The sequence below is a fragment of the Myotis nattereri genome, assembly GCF_964212035.1.
Source record: "Myotis nattereri genome assembly, chromosome: 8".
In the NCBI taxonomy this organism is placed as follows: Eukaryota; Metazoa; Chordata; class Mammalia; order Chiroptera; family Vespertilionidae; genus Myotis; species Myotis nattereri.
This window is the reverse complement of record NC_138083.1, coordinates 72,704,324-72,725,117: the sequence shown is the minus strand read 5'-3', so window position 1 is coordinate 72,725,117 and position 20,794 is coordinate 72,704,324. Positions and strand designations below refer to the sequence as shown.

General features: G+C 43.9%; 1 protein-coding gene across 1 annotated transcript in view; it reads right to left on the bottom strand.

Moving 5' to 3' along the window:
* The window catches only part of ZHX3 (zinc fingers and homeoboxes 3), a 103,615-nt gene that overhangs the window by 38,675 nt on the left and 44,146 nt on the right, over positions 1-20,794 (bottom strand). The window contains exon 2 of the mRNA XM_081096953.1: positions 18,228-18,347. The gene's annotated coding sequence lies outside the window, so the exon portion shown is untranslated. The remainder of the gene's footprint in view (positions 1-18,227; positions 18,348-20,794) is intronic.

Genomic DNA, 20,794 nt, shown 5'->3' with positions numbered 1-20,794 from the left:
ATCCCAAGAAACTAGAAATACCAATCAGAAAGGATATATGCACCCCTATGTTCATAGCAGCACAGTTTAAAATAGCTAAGATTTGGAAAGAGCCTAAGTGCCCTTCAGCAAATGAGAGGATTAAAAACCTGTGGTGCATCTACACAATGGAATACTATGCTGCTGTAAAAAGGAAGGAGGCACTCCTACCATTTGCAACAGCATGGATGGTCCTGGAGAGCATTGTGCTAAGTGAAATAAGCCAGTCAGAGAAAGATAAATATCACATGATCTCACTCATTTGTGGAATATAATGAACAACATAAACTGATGAACAAAAACAGATCCAGAGACAGAGAAGCATTGATCAGACCATCAAACCTTAGAAGGAAGGTAGGGGAGGGTGGGGGTAAGAGTGAGAGATCAACCAAAGGGCTTGCATGCATGCATATAAGCATAACCAAGGGACACAGACACTAGGAGGGTGAGGGTATGAGCGGGGGGGGGGGACAATGGGGGGATAAAAACACATATATAATACCTTAATCAATAAAGAAAGGGAAAAAGAAGAATCAGTGGTAGAATAGAAAAGGCAAGAAAACAGGCATTTGAACAATATGTTTTATTAGCAAATAGCATCCTATATAATAAAACCCTAATATTCAAATCAACCAAACGGTGGAACAACCGATCATTATGATGCACACTGACCACCAGGGGGCAGACACTCAACGCAGGAGCTGCCCCCTGATGGTCAGTGTGCTCCCACAGGGCGAGGGCCACTCAGCCAGAAGACCTGAGCCAGGCTCTCAGTTGGTGAGCACAGCGGCGGTGGTGGGAGCCTCTCCCGCCTCCACAGCAGCGCTAAGGACTCCTTTGGGGATGTCCACCTGCCCCGCAGGGAGCGGGCCTAAGCCAGCAGGTGGACATCCTCCGAGGGGTCCTGGACTGCAAGAGGGTGCAGTCCGGGCTGAGGGGGGCCCCCCCTCCCCCAGTGCACAAATGTCGAGCACTGGGCCTCTAGTATTTCATAATAGCAATGATTAACATTTATTAAACATAAGGTTCCAAAGGGCTCTGGTAAAGTAATTCTAAGAAAGAGGTTCCAGAATGGTCTATTGATATGTTCTTCTATAAAAATAGGCCTGGCTCATATAGTGTCTGGTGTACATCTTTTCTCTAGATACAAGATCTCTGAGGTAGGGCTCAGCGCCAGACTATTCTGTTTCTGCAATCATGATATGCACACTGTGGGTATATACATCAATTACACCTTCAGTGTTCTGCTTTACTAGCAAAAAAAGGGGGGCTATGATTACAAGGTTCCCATACAGTACCCATTTTGTTGCATGGGATTTAGTATCAAGTTTGGGTCCCTTGATACTAAAGCACTCAATACCCAGAATGTGTTTGCATGTGTGTAGAACTCATAGGTACAGAGTTTGAAAAGTTAAGCTGAATCTTAATGTAGCCATCTAAACAAAATTAATTCGAATTTATTTTATAACAGAGATTGAGATAAGGCTAAATAGAAAAGAAATGGGTGGTAAGTAGTTTAGAGAAAGGGAGAGAGAGAAAGAAAGTAAGAGGAGGAAAGGTAAGGGGGAAGAAGGAAACACTTACCTAAGCAATGGCTTCACTACCAAAAACACTTTTTTAAAAAATATATTTTATTTTATTTATTTTTATTTTTTTAATACATTTTATGGATTTTTTACAGAGAGGAAGGGAGAGAGATAGAGAGTTAGAAACATCGATGAGAGAGAAACATCGATCAGCTGCCTCCTGCACATCTCCTACTGGGGATGTGCCCGCAACCCAGGCACACGCCCTTGACCGGAATCGAACCTGGGACCCTTCAGTCCGCAGGCTGACGCTCTATCCACTGAGCCAAACCGGTTTCGGCACCAAAAACATTTTTGAAGAAATGTACATGATGCTTTTAACATCTGTTCATTGTAAAAAAAATAACAGAAACCTATAAATTCAGTAGTTTTACCTACATTTGTATTTCATGAATCAAAACCTTCAGATAAATATGAAAAATATTAATATGTAGGCAAGAAATACATAAGTAATTGATGCTTTGCCAAAATGGAGCTCTCTAACCCCTTTCCCTCCTCCAAGGTAGAAGCTTGGTCCACAGATCAGAATCACTAAAGTACACAAAATAAAAGGAAATGTATCTCCATTTGAATTCTAAGGTACAAGTAATGAAAATCAATTCAAAATGGCTTACATAATAAAGTGGGTTTACTGGCATACGTAAGTGGAAAGTCCATAGGTGGGGTCTGATTCAGTTGCTTTATAATGAAAGCAAGGGCCTGTGTGTTTTCTTTTGTTTTTCTCTGTTCCGTTAGCTGCCTCCTAGGGGTAGCTTCCCTAATCACTGCAAGATACGACAGCAGTCCCAGGCTTCACGTCCCCACCATCCAGGACGAAGTGGGTTGAATTTGCGAAGACCTCTTAAAACACCGAGGAGCCGTCTTCCCAAAGTCCTCAGCAAACATTCTGACGGCCTGAACTGGGTCACACAGGCCAGCCCTAAACTAACTGACTGCTAGTCAGCCCTAGACGCTAACTGCTACTGGGTTAATCATTGTGGCAACATGCAGGAGTTATCTGATTGAGTTTAGACAATCAAGACCCATCCTGGAGCTGAGGGTGGGACCAATCCTTCTCTATCAGAAGACATACACACTGTCTGTCTGCTATGGAAGGGAGGCGGGAATAGAAGAGATGTTGGGATGGGGACAATTATAATGTCCTCCACACCTCACCTGGTACTGAATTTGACTCAGATCTCCAGTATCAAGGGCAAATATGGAAGTGCATTTTGAGTGACACTTGATCATTTAACAAAGACTGATGTTTATTCTTACATAGAAGCAAATTTTCTTGGAGGTAAACTCAAGGAGAAATAGGTCTTGGAACTCTATGTGAGGGAAAATGGGTAAAGGTGAGGAGAACAGGCTATGTTTGGAACGATACGTTGAAACACTCAAAAAAGCCATCCTTACGTTGACCCCCCCCCTCCCCCCCGGAAGGCAGAGGATGTGACAGTAAAGCTAAGCGCAGGGCCAAGATGAAAGGGTCCAGATGCTTTCCTTTCAAATAATCTAATTTACTGTAAAGAGCAGGCACTGACTTATCTTAGACTCCTTCTTATATACCAAATTTCTAAAAATGAGCTCGTCCTCACATGATGAGTTAGTTGGATGAGCCCTGTGAATGCTAATGTCCAATGGATCATTTGCCATCTATCTCCTGCCTCTGACCCATGACTTACTCATGTAGTATTTCTTCATTCTTTAGCTGCTGACAAAAATGGAAGGCCAATAATATTTCTGCAGTCCTTAGGACATAGCTGTCCCAAAGATGGAATTCGTTTTCTTTGATGTGCACAGACTTCCTCTCTGTTCTAAAAATAAAGCCATATGTAGGAAGTACGTTTGAAATTCTCTGGGCAAATCCAAGATGGTATTTGCACTGTTGGATATTTATATGGTTTTTATAACCCAGCTCTAGGAGTATATGAACATTGCCTTTGCCCACAGGATCAATAGTCACTAACCTCTAACAGTGTGGAAAAAGGTAATATAATGTCTGAACAAAATGTAATACTACTCCCTCTGTGCTGGTCTCCACGTACCAGGAAGTCATGGCAGTGAATGGATGCAGTGTCCCTCTAGTGCAGTGGTTCTCAACCTGTGGGTCGCGACCCCTTTGGGGGTCAAACAACCCTTTCACCGGGGTCGCCTAAGACCATCGGAAAACACATATATAATTACATATTGTTTTTGTGATTAATCACTATGCTTTAATTATGTTCAATTTGTAACAATGAAATTGGCGGTCACCACAACATGAGGAACTGTATTAAAGGTTCACGGCATTAGGAAGGTTGAGAACCACTGCTCTTCTGCCTCAGCAGCCCCTTACAAAGCAGCTGACTTTTTGTTACTTCGGGTCAGGGCAGACTGCCCAAACTTCAGGGCATGGCTCTAGGGCCCCAGTGTTCCAAGAGCGGTAGAAATATCTCCTTATAAAACAGTGGGCAGTCAGAAGTGTACGGGATTTCCTCTGCTTCCATGGGATTAGGGGAAAGTCTCAACACTCCAGTACTTCTCCAGTGAATAGGATGTGCTACTGGCCTGGTGCTCATCCTTGTAAGGTGTAATGGTGAGGTGCTATCTGGAATTAAGATTGCTACCAAGAGTGTAATGGGAAAGAACTCTGGTTTCAGGGTTACATCGGGGACCCTGGATTCATTTTTCAGTTTCAACCCACATTTGACTGACCACTGTGTGCCAGGTTCTGTGCTAACAAATCCTCATAGCTTCAAACAATTCTAGAAAATGGATATTTTTACCTCTATCTTACCTGTGTGGAAGCAAAAGCTCAGCAAGGTTATATATCTATTGTCATAGAGCTGGAATGTTATATTTGGGTACCAGACTGAACTCTCTTGATGTTTATTGCACACTGTGCCATTGACTCTCCTAGTGCAGTGTTTGGGGCCTTAGAACATCCTATCTAATAAAAGAGAAACATGGTAATTAGCTTACAACCGCTACCCTTCCCATTAGCTAATCAGGGCGATATGCAAATTAACTGCCAGCCAAGATGGCGGCCGGCAGCCAGGCAGCTGGAAGCTAACATGAGGCTTGCTTGCTTCAGTGACGGAGGAAACCAACATTCCCTGCCTGCCTTGCCGGCCTCTGAGCCTGCAGTTTGAAACACTGTAACAAATATAGAAGCTAAACAAAACCCCAGAAAGTTGCTTTCAGCAAGCCGGGATCTCAGAGCTGGAGTTATACATTGGTTTGATTATAGAACCCAAACAAACCAGATACCTGCTTTCAGCAACTGAGGCCTAAGAGCTGGAGCCTCAGAGCTAAAGCTGGCCCAGAATAAAAAAAAAAGAAAAAAAGGAACGGTTGGGAGCTTCCGTCACCCGTCAGCCTGAAAACAGCCCTCAGCCTCTCACCCAAGACTGGCCGGGCACCCCAGTGGGGACCCCACCCTGAAGGGTGTGTGACCAGCTGCAAACAGCCATCATCCCTCACCCAGGCTGGCCAGGCACCCCAGTGGGGACCCCCACCCTGATCCAGGACACCCTTTAGGGCAAACCAGCTGGCCCCCACATGTACACCAGGCCTCTATCCTATACAGTAAAAGCGTAATATGCCTCCCAGCACCAGGATCAGTGGAGCCGTGAGGCCTCCCGGCACCGGGATCAGCGTGACGGGAGGAAGAGCCCAAACCCCCTAATCGCCCTGCGGCTCTGTGACAGGGGTTGGGGCCACAACCTCCCTATCGGCCCTGCTCTGTTCGTGACAGGGGAAGGCGCCCCAACCCCCTGATCAGCCCTGCCCTGTGCCTGATAGGGGGGAGCTCCCCAATCCCCTGATCGCCCTGCAGCTCTGTGTGTGACAGGGTGCGGCGCCCCCCCCCCCCCCCCCACGGGCCCTGCTCTGTGTGTGATGGGGTAGAGCCATAACCTCCCCATCGGCCCTGCCCTGAGTGTGACAGTGGCGGCGCCCCAACCCCCTGATCGGCCCTGCTCTGTGGGTGATAGAGGGCGACGCCCCAACCGCCCCCCACGGGCCCTGCTGTGTATGTGACGGGGTAGAGCCATAACCTCCCCATCGGCCCTGCCCTGAGTGTGACAGGGTGCGGCACCCCAACCCCCTGATCCACCCTGCTCTGTGTGTGACAGGGGGCGGTGCCCCAACTCTCCTAACGGCCCTACTCTGTGAGTGACAGAGGGGAGCTCCCCAACCCCCCTGATGGGCCCTGCTCTGTGAGTGACAGGGGGCAGCGCCCCAACCCCCCTGATGGGCCCTGCTCTGTGAGTGACAGGGGGGAGCTCCCCAACCCCCTGATGGGCCCTGCTCTGTGCGTGACGGGGTAGCGCCGCAACCTCCCCATCGACCCTGCCTTGAGTGTGACAGGGGGCAGTGCCCCAACCCCCCAATCAGCCCTACCCTGAGCGTGACTGAGGGTGGCATAGCAACCTCCCGATCCGCCCTGCTCTGTGCATGACAGGGGGCAGCGCCCCAACTCCCCAATCGGCCCTGCTCTGAGCCCGACCAGGGCTTCACCTAGGGATTGGGCCTGCCCTCTGCCACCCAGGAGCAGGCCTAAGCCAGCAGGTTGTTATCTCCCGAGGGGTCCCAGACTGCAAGAGGGCACAGGCCGGGCTGAGGGATCCTCCCTTTCCCCCCGAGTGCACAAATTTTTGTGCACCGGGCCTCTAGTCTATAATAAAAGCCCAGCGACCATTACAGCAGAACAACCAGAATGACCTGTCACTCTGATACACACTGATCACTTGGGTGCAGATGCTCAACACAGGCGCTAGGAGCTGCCCCCTGATGGTCAATGCATTCCCACAGTGGGAGCGCTGCTCAGCCGGAAGCCATGCTCAGGGCTGGCGAGCACAGTGGCGGTGGTGGGAGCCTCTCCTGCCTCTGAGGTAGCAGCTAAGGAGCAGCGAGTCAAGTGAGTCAAGCAGTAAGCAGTGAGCAGCTGGGCGGTTAGGAGCGAGGGGTCCCGGATTGCGAGAGGGTGCAGGCTGGGCTGAGGAACTCCCCCTCCCACGAATTTTGTGCATCAGGCCTCTAGTTATTATATAAGTGGATGTGAATGGTCATCCTCATTATAGTTAAGCTCTTACTCTGCTCTCAAAAGAGATAGAATAAATTAGGTTAAAGGGGACTATTGGAAGGCAGAGGGTGTTAAGTGTTGCAATGAATGAACACAAGAGGTTTGGAACCCTAGGGTGAGGATCAGCTCTACTGGACTAGGGACAAGGAAAGACTTCAGACAGGTGAAACCATCCTCTGGGGAGGAAGAGCTTTTGAGGGTAACAAGAGCCCCCCAACACAGACATGGAAGCAGGCAAGCACATAAAAGGACATATGGGAAATCTCTTAGATCAGGGTTTCTCATCCTTGGTATTGACATTTTAGACCAGATAAATCTTTGTTCAGGGGAGGGAGGGTCTGTGCATTATAGGAAATTTAGCAATGTACCTCACCGTTATCCACTAGGTGCCACTAGCACATCTCACCCATCCCCTTGTTGTGACAATTAAAAAAGACTCCAGACATTTGCCTTAGACCAGTGGTTCTCAACCTTCCTAATGCTGCGACCCTTTAATACAGTTCCTCATGTTGTGGTGACCCCCCAACCATAAAATTATTTTCGTTGCTAATTCATAACTGTAATTTTGCTACTGTTATGAATTGTAATGTAAATATATGATACGCAGGATGTATTTTTATTGTTACAAATTGAACATTATTAAAGCATAGTGATTAATCACAAAAACAATATGTAATTATATATGTGTTTTCCGATGGTCTTAGGCGGCCCCTGTGAAAGGGTTGTTCAACCCCCAAAGGGGTCGCAACCCACAGGTTGAGAACCGCTGCCTTAGAGGAAGATGTGTGTGTCAGCAACTGGGGCCTGGCTGGATGTGGGGCCTGGGAAGACTAGTGTAAGAAGGAGAGTCCGTGAACCCCAGACAGGAGAGGGAACAACGTGTGCCCCGGGTGCCCTTTCATCAGCTCCCTCAGCTATGGATTCAGATAACATTAGGACAAATGGAGCCAAAGGTGATCCCGCAGTGGGGTCCACTGGAAGAATTCCCAGCAGGATCCTGGCTGGGAGTAAAATGTCCACAGCAGGAGAGAAATGGCTCTAGGCCTAGGCCATTTGGAAAGGGCAAACTCTTAGTCTCTTTTCTCCTTTCAGTAAATTGAAGCAAGAGAGGAAGACACGGGGAATGCTACAGGAGCCGGAAACTTCCAAACCTATTTGGGAGGGTTTGAGGGGACCTGGATTAGGAAAAGTGCTGAGTGGACATGTGTCTAGGACTACAGTGTCACCCTTTCCTCCCACTCCTGCACCTCTCATCCTCAGCCTGCTTGCTGTTGTCAGGAAAAGTGGACAGGAATTGGGATACTTACTCCTGGGAGGCTGGAAGGAAAAAGGAGAAAGGTGTGAAAGTGAGAGAATTTTGAGGTTCAAGAGAAGTTCTGACAAGAGTTTACAAAGGGGGCCTTGTTGCTCAGTAAAGAGAATAAAAAGTACACCTGGGCCTGGGGGTTTGAGGACAGTAAAGAGGCAGAGAAATGCATATTCTGGGTAGGGTGTACCACATGACCATTCACCCTGTTTTAGAGCTTCTTATCTACAAATGGTGTGGATATTATCATCTTTTTATAGTAGAGGAATATAAGGTATAGGGAGGCAAGTAATTTGTTTGTTGACAGACAAGGGACCTCCCAGTATGACCACAGGCCCCAGGCATGGTTGGCAGTTCCTCCCTGCTGTGCCTCCTCTGGGCTCCAGAGAGCACAGCTTCCTGCTCCAGGTGAGCGGTAGTTGCTTGCTTATCTGTCTGCTTCACTAGAACAGACGGTCAGGGCTGTGTTTTGGGCTCTGGGTCTCCAGCATTTCCTTATGTGCCAGGTCCAGCCCCCAGAGCCACAGAGGAAGCAAGTAAGAGTTAATACCGAGGAGAACAAAGGCCCGGCCAAGGCCCAGCTGTGTGGATTTACAGCAGAACTAATGAGCACACCCAGTTACATAAGTGCTTCTCCCACTCTGCTCAGCAGCCACTCGAGCAAAGCAGGGCTCTTTCTTCCCTGTGCTATATATAATCTCTGTTTTGGCAGGAAGCATGCTACAGTTCCACAGCTCTGTTATAATAGATAGTAATTTTTTCTTCAAAGCCTAACAATTGTTTGTTGTTGTTGTTGTTTTTACTATTGATGCCACAAAGTAATACTTCAGACTTAGCTTAAGATTTAGATACTTTCCCCACATTTTCAGCATTTTTCTATCTCAAAAAACACTTTTTTTTTTCCTAGTTCCATTTTCAGAAGCAAAGGGTGAAATGAGATGCTGAAGAGAAGCTTGCCACATTCCATAATTATAGACTTTGATGCTGGAACCTCAAGGCTCCAATCTTAAATGGGATAGTATTTCCCTTTGGTAACTAAATAGGGACTGATCCATTGACCAGAAATATATTTTTGATACAGAGTAGGTCAGGTTTGTTTTTGGTTCTTTCCCATCTGTCTCCTAGGCCCTAATCCTGGAATTCATGACCCCATGAGCATAGAATGAATATTTCATAGGAAGAATCACTCCTTTGTCCTAGGACTTGTTTGAAGGTGGTTTTTGCTTTAATAAATGTCTTTTGGAGCCCTGGCCAGGTAGCTCAGTTGATCAGAGCATCGTCCTGATATGCCAAGTACAAGAATCAACCAATGAGTACATAAATAAGTGGAACAACAAATCGATGTCTGTCTGTCTGTCGCTCTCTCTCCCTATCTTCCTCCTTCCTTCTAAAATCAATAAAAAGCATATCCTCAGGTGAGGGGGGGGAAATAGTTTAAAAGCACACATTTACTAAAAATTACCATATTAACTAAAAGCTTTCTAATTCCTGAAAGTCATAGTTTGTTATTCTATAAACTGTTAGAAACACACTTACTTAAACATTAAAAAATTATACATATTTAAGTATATGCAGTCATTTATACTTTTTGCTAATTAGGTTGGGCCCTCCCCCACACCAATTTTTCTGAAATGGTGAACTACTAATCATGTATTTGACATTTTCATGGGATGTCAGGTTAAGAAGAAAAAGAAAAATAGGCTTTAAAAATATGAATTGTATCAGCATTAATAGTAAAATCTAAGTATTAGATTAGTATTAGCAGTATTTGTAGGCATAGCTCTTAGAGAGTATTAAGACATTTTGAGACTTGCTAACACTAGTCAGCTCAGATGTAGCAAGTGCTGTTCAAAGTGGCTTGTCACAATGGTTGGAGTCAGATAAACCTGAGTTCCATCCCTGACCTGGCAACTTCCCAGTGCAGGTCACTGGGTCTTGGATGAAGTATTTAACCTTACACAGCTCAGAATTCTCTATTTCAAACTGGGAATGGTATCAGTGTATACAGTGTAAGGTTCACTGTGAAAAGAAAATAAGATAGTATATGTGAAAGCATCCTTGTGGGGCATATTGAGAGTTAAGCAGAAGTCTTGGGCTTCCTGCCTCCTTCCTGGCCCCCTGCAATCCTCATTCACCTTTGTGGACCCTGTGCAAGGATCTGAATGAACACTGTCCTCCTCTCACATGCAACTGTGGCTGTGACTTCAGTGACTTCTACTGCCTGTAAACACACACACACTTTTCCTCATACAGTCCCCTGCATCACAACCACATGTCTTTTCAAAACACACAGATTCCTTGAAGGATAAACTCTGCCCACTTTAGCCTGCTGTCAGGTCCTCAGTCCGGTGCTTTCTGAGCTCCTGGCTCCTTACAAACCCTCATCTTCCTACCCTGCCTCGCCCAGGCCATGCCCCTGTTTCAAGTCCTAACACAGCCCCCAAAGCCCACAGCATAAACTTCAAACTGCTTTAAGTGGCATTTGAGACACATGGTATCCGGTCCCTGTCCCTCTCGTTTCACTGTCCACCACCCCTTTCCTTCCATACTTTATACCCAAGCAATTATACTTACAGGCTTGGAACTCCCATGCTGTCTCCTCACTCGTCCGTCAACTTACATATGCTGCTCTCTTTGCCCAGAATATCTTCTCCTCTCATCTAGTTGGCAAACTACCTAGACAGTCTTTACACTTCACTCTAATGACTCCACTTCTGTGACTGTCTGTAAAGTACCAACTCTGTGTCTTGTACATTCTAGTTATCACACTTGCCATACTGTAATTATGTTTCATGTTTTCTTATAATTCACTAGACCACCATAAGTGTCTTTTGGGGGGGATGGACCCAGGGCTCAGTCCTACACAGAGCAGTCACTCAGGAAATGGTTGTACTGTTGAACAGAAGCAGCTTCCAGCCTAGAGGGAATGTGGGAATGTGGGAATGCGTGCTACAACAGCAGTTTGCGACTGTGAGATGGCAGAGGGAGAATTCTACATCCCCACTTAAAATGTTAAAATGTCGGGGACAACTAGAACTCAGAAAAAGAAACCCTTTAGGTTGTTACAACTCTAATAAGTCAATTACATTTACCTAAAGTCCATGGAACTCAAAAACTGTATTTTTCTTCCCCAAGTGTCTTTTTTTATAAAGTTTCCTGTTCTGTGGAATGATCGTGGGCAATCACTTTTGCAGTTTTTGGTGATGCCAGTTTATGGCTATGTTTTTCTGTTCACTGAACTGGCTCATTTCTTCAGGAGAACAAACTGTTCTGCGCTGAAGCAGGAATTGGCTGGGTTCTAACAAAAAGATTCCCCCCACCCCCTCTCCCCGACAGTGTTTTTGCAAAAGACCCAAGTCAATTTATAGCCAAGTAACAAAAGGTCAGAAAGGTTAGTCAAGCAATGGGCGTAATTCCTGTGTGTCACAGCCAATAAAGGAAATGGGTGGGAATAAATAGTATGCAATATTAACCTGAAATTATTTGTGCAAAACTATTATTGTAAACTATACAAAGGGACCCATGGCTTCCAATATAAAGAATTTCCCACTCTGATATTTTTAAGGCACATTTACTGTGGAAGAACTGAGATGACCTCAAATTTCTCATCTGTAAGTGGAAAATGTAAAAAAAAAAACTTTTCACACTAATTTATGAAAAATCTTGGTCATTGTTTTACAGCCCTGAAATAGAAATGGTCACATAAAAAATTAAATATTTCATAGTTAAATCACAGTTAAATACAATTTAATATAAAATATTTGCCAAAGAAAACTGACCAAAGGGATACCCTAAGAAAAGACTCTATAAATATGCTTTAATCACACTGAAAGTGTGACAACTACTGCATTATTCAACGAGCATAACAACAACAAGAAATGCCTGCCTTTGAAGCAGATATAAAGAACTGACATCACCAGCCAAGCAAGCAGATGAATAACAGCCTGTACTGGGCAGCCAACCAGGCCTGTGGAGTAAGGAAGCCTTTCAGAATCCAAGGCTATTGGAAGCAACCCCTACTCCCACCCAACCCTAGTCGTGATGTCTACAGTACTCACCATTTAAAACAACCTAATCATCCAAAAGATGAATGGTTAAAGAGAACACTGTCATGGTTCAGACAAGATGATGTAACTTATTTCTCTCCTAGCCTCCTTCCTAAGTACAACTATAAATTCTGGAAATAACACAAGAGGCAACCAAAGGAGAAGGTAGCAAAGGGAAGGCGAACAAATTAGAGATCCCAGGAGTGGAGGAACAACGTAGCAGCAGGGCATCTTATGACACTACCACCTCCCACCCCCACTCCATCCAACTAAAAAATGTAACCCAGGCCCAGTGTTTCCCAAGCCCCAACCTAGCAACAAAGGTAACCCAGATAGGCATATCTTTCCCCATGACAGAATGGGAGTTCTGACTATACCAGGCCAGCTGGAAGCACCAACAAGGAGGATAGATCAGGAGCCCACTGATAATAAAATAGGCTGAAAGCACGCTCCCTCCCTGCAGGCCTCTAGGAAGTACTCCTCATTCCAGCAGGATGTAGACTCCCTTCTCTCACCTAGAGGCACTAGGCAGCATTGTCTGGGGAAACTCCTCCCTCCATTAGACAGCATCAGCAGGGATCAGTGGGAGCCCCAGCTGCAACAGATAGCCAAGCAGACCAAAATAGTAAAGGCTCTGAAAAGTAAATTGGCATTGGAATCACAGCCTACAAAAGTAGATACAACCTGTGTGCTAAACTTAATTGGGGTGACTTCCTGGTGAAATAAAAAATTTAAATAGGACCCAGAGTCTCCTAACATAATGGACAAATGTCCAGAATAGAACTGAAAATCACCCAACATACCAAGAACTAGGAAAACGATCACTTGAGTGAGAAAATATAATAAACTGATATCAACATCAGGATAAATCTGATATTGGAATTAGCTTACAAAAGATATTAGAGTAACCATCTTAAAAATGTTGCAACAAGTAACTACAAATTCTCTTGAATCAAATGACAAAATAGAAAATCCTATCAAAGAAACATAAGTTATGAAAAAGAACCAAGTGAAAATTATAGAACTGAATGATACAATAAGAGAAATAAAAACTTGCTAAATGGCCCAGCCAGAATGGCTCAGTGGTTGAGCATAAATCCATGAACCAAGAAGTCAGGGTTCGATTCCCAGGTTGCAGGCTCCATGATTGATGTTTTTATCTCTCTCTCCCTTCTTGTCTCTAAAATCAATAAAAAAATTTATTTTTTAAAAACCAACTTGCTAGATGGAGTGGAGATGACCAAGGACAGAAAGTGAACTTGAAGATAGATCAATAACACTTATCCAATATGAACAAAAGAGAGTAGACTGAAAATAAATTAACAGAGCCTCAGGCACTTGTGAGACAACAACATATCATTAGAGTCCCAGAAGGAAAGTAGAAAGAGAGGGGATGAAAGAGTACAGACAGTCTTTGGGTTACGTAGGACTCAAAGTACATCGTTTTGTGATTAGATCACCATCTCCCATCCTATCTAATAAAGAGGGAATATGCAAATTGAGTGTCACACCATCACAAAGATGTCGGCACCCACAGCAGAGGCGGTTTCCATAACACAAGATGGCTGCACCCACAGCGGAGGCCAAGTTCCTGTAACGAGCCTTATCGAGCAATCAGCAGGGACCAGAGGCTGCATGGCACTGGGCCAGGGCAGGGGACCTAAGGCTGTGCGCCCCGCCCAGTGGGACTTGACAGGGCCCTCAGGCCACGCCCCCCGCCCAGCAGAGCTTGATGGGGGACCCCAGGCTGTGCCCCCCCACATAGCAGGGCTTGCCGGGGGACCTCAGGCCGCACTCCCCGCCCTGGCACCAGGCTGGGGGACCTCAGGCTATGCCCCCCGCCCGGCAGGGCTTGATGGGGAATCTCAGGCCACACCCCCCACCCCAGCACTGGGCTGGGGGACCTGAGGCTGCAACCCTGCCCAGTGGGGCTTCACAGGGAACCTAAGGCCGTGCCCCCCACCCCAGCGCTGGAGGACCTGAGGCTGCGCCCCCCACCCAGCCCCGGGCCAGGGGACTTGAGGCTGTGCCCCCCACCCAGTGGGGCTTGACAGGGGATCTCAGGCCTCATCCCCCACCCGGCAGGGCTTGACGGGGGAACTCGAGGTGTGCCCCTGACTCCAGTCCAGGCTGGGGGACTTCAGGCCACACCCCATGCTCTGGCCTGGGGAACCTTAGGCCGCACCCTCCGTCTGGTGGGGCTTGACGGGGAACACTGGGCCGGGGGTCCTGAGGGTGCGCTGGGGGACCTGAGGCTGCGCCCCTGCCTGGCGTGCACCAAGGGGACCAGAGGCTGCACCCCCATCCGGCGGGGCTTGACAAGGGTGGGGCCAGCCAATTCTGGATCTCACCCAGTGGGGGTGGGGCCAGCTGGGTCTGGGTCTCACGTGATTTTGAGGAGCCATGGGTGGGCAGGGACTTGCTCTGGGTCCTGCAGCATGCCCCAGACTCTGACAGGAGGAAGATTTTCATATACATTTTACTAATTTTCTTTCATCTCTGACACTTCTATTATAGAGAAAGGGCAAATAGCAATATTAAAATAGTTCCTCTAATTAATTCCCTTTTAATATGCATGAATTTCATGCAATGGGCCACTAGTTTATTTATAAAAAAAAAGTTCCGTCATTTCGATGTATGTACATATGTACTTTATGTTTTTCATTATTTATTTACCACAAGTAAAGGTCTGGAATTGTTATCTTTCTTTTAAATTTTTTTACTGTTTCACTTCATTACTGCTGTGTATGTGCTCCACGTGAGTGACATAGGTGCTTATGTAGGCAGTTCCGACTTACGGCGAAAATCGCGTTATGTCACACCATAGGAACAGATCTCCGACATAACCCAAGGACCTACTGTATTTAAAAAGATAATGGGTGAGAATTTCCCAAACCTGGTCAGGACACACACACACACACACACACACACACACACACACATATTCCAGTGAACCTTTTCTTTTTAATACCACTTGGAGTCAGACACCATGGGCTTAATTAAATCTCAGTCCCACCATGCACTTCAGGCAAGTTACTTAATTTTGCATATTGATTGGTCAGCAGCTGTTATTTGCAGATGGGATGAGCAAAATTAAATAACACTTTTTAGAAGAATTATTCAGTAAGGAAGAAATAAAAATTGTATGGCCTATATTTAAGAAAAGCCAGCTGAACACTGCCACGGGGAAGGTGAGGTCTCTCAGTGAACACCTGCAACTCCAGATGCCACATCTGGACCAAGGTGAAAATTGTTCATTGTTGAACTCCTTAAAAACTCCCAATCTCATTTGAGTCAGACACTAGAATTTTTTACATTCTGCCTCAAAAAACACCTCATCTGCCACTTCTCCATCACCGTTGCTACCACCTTATTCAAATTCCCATTGTCTCTCACCTGGATGACTGCCACAGCTGCTTTAAAGCCTTTGCGGTGCAGCCCACAGGATACTAACTCAAACTTGTTGGCCAGGCATTCAAGGCACTTGACCATCAGGCCCCAATATCCCTTTGTCCAGTCTCATCTCCAACCACTTGGCACCTTTAGTTTGATGAACTAGGGCCGTGGTCGGCAAACTGCGGCTCGCGAGCCACATGCGGCTCTTTGGCCCCTTGAGTGTGGCTCTTCCTAAGCCTTAGGAGTACCCTAATAAGTTAATAACAATGTACCTACCTATATAGTTTAAGTTTAAAAAATTTGGCTCTCAAAAGAAATTTCAATCGTTTTACTGTTGATATTTGGCTCTGTTGACTAATGAGTTTGCCGACCACTGAACTAGGGCAATGAACCTGGGTATCTTCAGGCTTATCCATTATCTCACAACGCCTTACTGGTAACAGTAACACTCAGCTCCCAGGATGCCTTCGCTTACTCAACAAACATCACTCCTTCCACCCTCCCTGCCTCTGTGTCTCCAGGACACCTAACATGTCACATAGATTTTGCCATTGTTGATCTGCATGCAGGCCACCTCTTCACCAGAAAGGGGACCTTGAAGGCAGGGACAGACAGTCTTTATCTTTGTATCTCCTGCACCTAGCTCAGTATCAGTCCAGCTTGGCGTGAGGCCTTGGTGATTGTTAAATGAATCATAAGTAGCAGAATACTTATGACTAATAGGCTGATACTAACAAGAACTGATACACTTCATAGAACACATGTAAAACACGAAAGGAAAAAATAATGGGGGTAGATAAGGAATAGGAAGAGTGGATGCCAAAAGAGAGAGTAACTGAATTTCCATATATGCAAGGAAAGGGAAGTTCCTGGTTTTGCTTTAATAATAGTAAATAAATGTAGAAACAAATGTTTAGCACTGAGAGAATTCAAAAGTTTGTTCACATTTAAAATTTGTTTTAAAGTGAAAAGGAAGGAAAAAACATTCCTTATAACAGAAAAGAGACAGGAAATATAAAAATTAAGAAATGAATTATATACAGAAAACATAACAATTGCACTATCAACCATAAATTAAAGATGATAAATTCACACATAAGTAAGTTATAGAATCTTCAAGATTGGTTGAACAGGAGGACAAGCTTTAAATATTGACAAAAACATTAAAAAAAATAAACACACAACTAAATAATCTTGAGAAACAAACAACAACAAAACCTAGAGGAACTTTTTTAAAAAGAAAGGAATTAGATACTTGAAAGGAAAAACCAAAACTTTGGAAGTATCACAAGACACTGGCAGGAGTTGCTGCCTATGGAGGCAGACATAACCTATGGACATGACAGAATGATGCCAGCAAGAGTGATGTCTCTGTCCAAGTGCTATGAGACAGGAGGCATGCATGAGTATTTAATAGAGGCTGAGGGGATACAGAATTACCTGCACATCTGCATGAGCTTATATGTGAGATATATTCCTAGAAAAAATGCAATTGCTGAATTAAATGGTATGTACCTTGAAAACTGAAAGATTAGTCTACAAATATCTTAAAGGTGAAACAGAAAAAGCATGATGTGAGAATAAATAAAATATCATACTTGATAGAAGTGGAATGAGAAAAATGAGGTAAGGTGGAGCTAGGCAAGATACTAGGTATAGACACTGATATAACAGAAAACTGGCTTTCTCCTTCCCATTAACTTTGCCCCCACAGCAGAAGCCTGAAGGAGGAGGAGGACAGGAACCATGTGGCTATTTGGGAGGAGATTTTGGGCAGGACTCAGTATGATAATGAGCCTTAGAAAATGTGTGTAAATATTTACTTGCAAATAAACTTGTCTTCTGTTATTTTTAGTTTAGAGGACTAATATACAAAGCCATGAAATACTTTTTAATTCAAGCTGCCAACTCAGTTAAAGAATGAGCAAACTGGAATACATCATATATTCAACAGCAGCCCTACTGTAATCCACCATAAGGCAGAAAGTTCCAGAAGCTAGAATATCCCATGGGCTGGGTGGCACCAGGCTTGTGGAGGAGTTGCCATGTCTAAGTCAGGATGCTGTGCACAAGCTTCCAGCACTATTACCACCAATGACTCTGACTCAATTTCCTCCACTTTCTTTCCCCAAATTTCTACTCAGTATACTGGAAAAGAGCTCTTAATGTTATAATGAAAAGTTATGTAATGGATTTCCTTTATTTAAAAATATTAACAACAACAAAAACACCTGAATCTTGTGAGTGCTGAATAACAGAATAAATTGAGTTCCCAACTAAATTAATAATAATAAAATTTTGTTAGGGCACATCTACTTCATAAAGTGAAGGCTATGTCTATTTACATTGATTGATTAGCCAGTCTGCTTTGTTTTCATCATTAAATTTAGCATTGAAAAAAATGTTTACTGTTTCTGAGAGCATTGCTGCCCATCTCGTAGAATGTAACTTGAAAAACTAGTGTTCAAATTAGTGTTCTAGTTTTTCAAGGCAGTTATTTAATAAAACAAAGGTATAAGTTCTACATTCAGATTTAAAGTTGACCTTGGACTAACTCTGCATATCATAGAGACACAACTCTACCTCTATAATACCCAATTGTCAACCTAAGACATAACAGGTTCCTAGGTGATCCGAGAAATCATATAAATTGCATATTTAATACAGATTTTTAGGCTAATTCAAAACAAATCATGTGGTCAAAGCGCTCAGCAATAAAAATGGAAGGAGGATAAAGTAACAAAAAGTTTAACAGCAATACAAGGACTAAATATTACGGCAAATATTATAGCAAGAACCGTGCTAAAATTCAGAAGCATACTATTTACCTGGGAAATATACTTTTTTCTTACTTCATTGGTTTCTTCAGTATCTCTCTTCACTTTATACAGTCCCGTGTGCATCTTTAAAGGTTCACTTGTTGTTGCTTCTGCAGTTGCAATTCAGTCCTGTAAAAGAAGCAGCATATCATCACTCCATGAGAAAAAAGATCAAGTATATTCTAGGAAGCTGTTATCCAATCTCATCAATCTCTTTTCCTAATTCATTTTCACCAGAACTACACACAAACAGATAAGCCAAGGTGGTGGAAACACCACCTTGTTTATTGAAAAACAACTTTTAACTCTCCACAACTTAAAGACTGACCTTCTTATTTTAAAAAATTATCCAGTGCACATCACAAAAAGGAAACCATAATTTTATGGAAATCAGAAGCAATAACTATTATAAGCTGAATACTCACATTCACCCACTACTTTAGCTTATTAGATTTATTCCAGACAGCTTGCTACGCTTACTAATTTCCTTCTAACTTTAAAGTCACAAGGCCCTAGCTCAAGCAAGGCATTTATTCTTTTACTCTCTAGTTCAGGTGATTGGGGCATGATGCTAATGATGCCAGAAGCTGTGGGTTCAATCCACTAGAAACCAATTAGCTTTGTTGGCTTCAAGTCTACAAACTCTTAGTCTGGATGGCATATTGTGGATCCTAAGAGGAACCAGGTGGGAGTGTGCAAGACAGCACAGATACTTCTGCAGGAGGAATGAGTCCACATATAACACTGGGGCAGAAGCAGGACGCGGGGAGGGGAGGGGAGAAGCATCAACTTTACTCATAAAGAAAAGCTTCATGATCATATTGACAAAACAGTTCTACCCTTCTGAGTAAGAAGTTCTTCTCAATCTCAGACCTTTTGCCAGAATCTAACCTAAAGTCCATCCTTCAAAAAACAGGTGTAAGATTAAAAAAAAAAAAAAAGAAACAAAGGTTTTTAGCTTTTGCACAAGCTCTGCTTGATTGATCTAAAACAGGATTTTCTTTTTCTTGAATTTTTATTTCTGACATCAATTCCACTGACAATAAAAAGTATTTGTGATAGTTTTAGATAGTCACAAAAATCTCTAGCAGTGCAGCATAGCAAATCATCAGAAAAATCTTACTACAATACCATATGTATATCCTAGATTCTTTTTTTAAAAAAATTTACTCTTAATTTTTATAAAACCAAAATCTGTTCCATCTCCAAATAATATAAAGTTATTTTAGACATGCTTTCTCAAATTAAATGAAGAAACCAACCAATATCAGTTGAGATCAAACTTTAAGACCTAGGGCCTGTTCAAGATATAAATTTTACCAGCTTCTACAAATAAAAATGAAAAAAACAAAACTATATTCCTTAATTGTTATTTAAAAAGAAACCCACTTGGGATAAGCCATCTTCCAATTTTCCTGCCCACAGGTGGAAAGAACTTTCCCAGCGTTCTAATACTATAAAGCACATGGGTTCCTACAGTCACAAGGTAACTATGACAGCAAAGCCACAGTTATTTATGAGATCACAAAAACTTTATGATGTAATTTTTAAAAATTGAGGTAAAATTGAAGTAACATAAACTTAGCCATTTTAAAGTATACAATTCAGTGGCATTCACAATGTTGTACAATTGTCACCTCTACCTAGCTCCAAAGCATTTTAGTCGCCCATTGAATTCATTAAGCAGTCACTACCATCCCCTATTCCACTAATATGTTTTTTGCTTCCATGGACTTATTTTCCATAATATTTCATATAAATGCAATCACACAATATGTGACCTTTTGTGTCTACCTTGAAGACAGGTATTCAAACAAATACTTGTACACAGATGTTTATAGAGGCACTAGAGGCCCGGTGCATGAATTCATGCACGGGTGGGGTTCCTCGGCCTGGCCGGCAATCGGGGCTGTCTCACCCAGTCCCTATCAGGGCCGGCTGGTGAGGGGGTGGGACTGCAGGAGGTTGGCCGGCCAGCTGGGGGGAGGGACCGTGGCAGGTTGGCCAGCCACAGGAGGTTGGCTGTAGGAGCACACTGATCACCAGGGGGCAGCTCTTGCATTGAGTGTCTGCCCCCTGGTGGTCAGTGGACATCATAGTGAACGGTCAACCAGTCATTTGGTTGACCAGTTGTAAAGGTTGTTTAGGCTTTTATATACTATATAGATTATTCATTTCTGCAATAAAGGCTACCAGGATTCTGGTAGAGCTTGCATTTCCCTGGTTATAGTTTATTTTCATCATCTTTAGTTCCTAGCAGAGGAATTGCTATCATGAGCCTTATATGCTCAATGATAAGAGTAAATTGTTTAACAGGCTTCATAGAATGGTATCATGAATTATCTCTGATATAATTCAAATTCCTAAAGCTGATTATGAAACACTAGCTACTTTACCAAAGACTGTGCTCAAACACACCTGCTAGAGCTTAAAGTGTCAACCATAATTGGGAGGGCTGGGAAGAAGACTCCAAAAGTCTTTTCTCTATAAACTAGTGGCCCAGTGAATGAATTCATGCACATTGAAAGGACATTAGTTAGAAGTATTTTAATATCACTATTCGTCCTTTCTCTAAA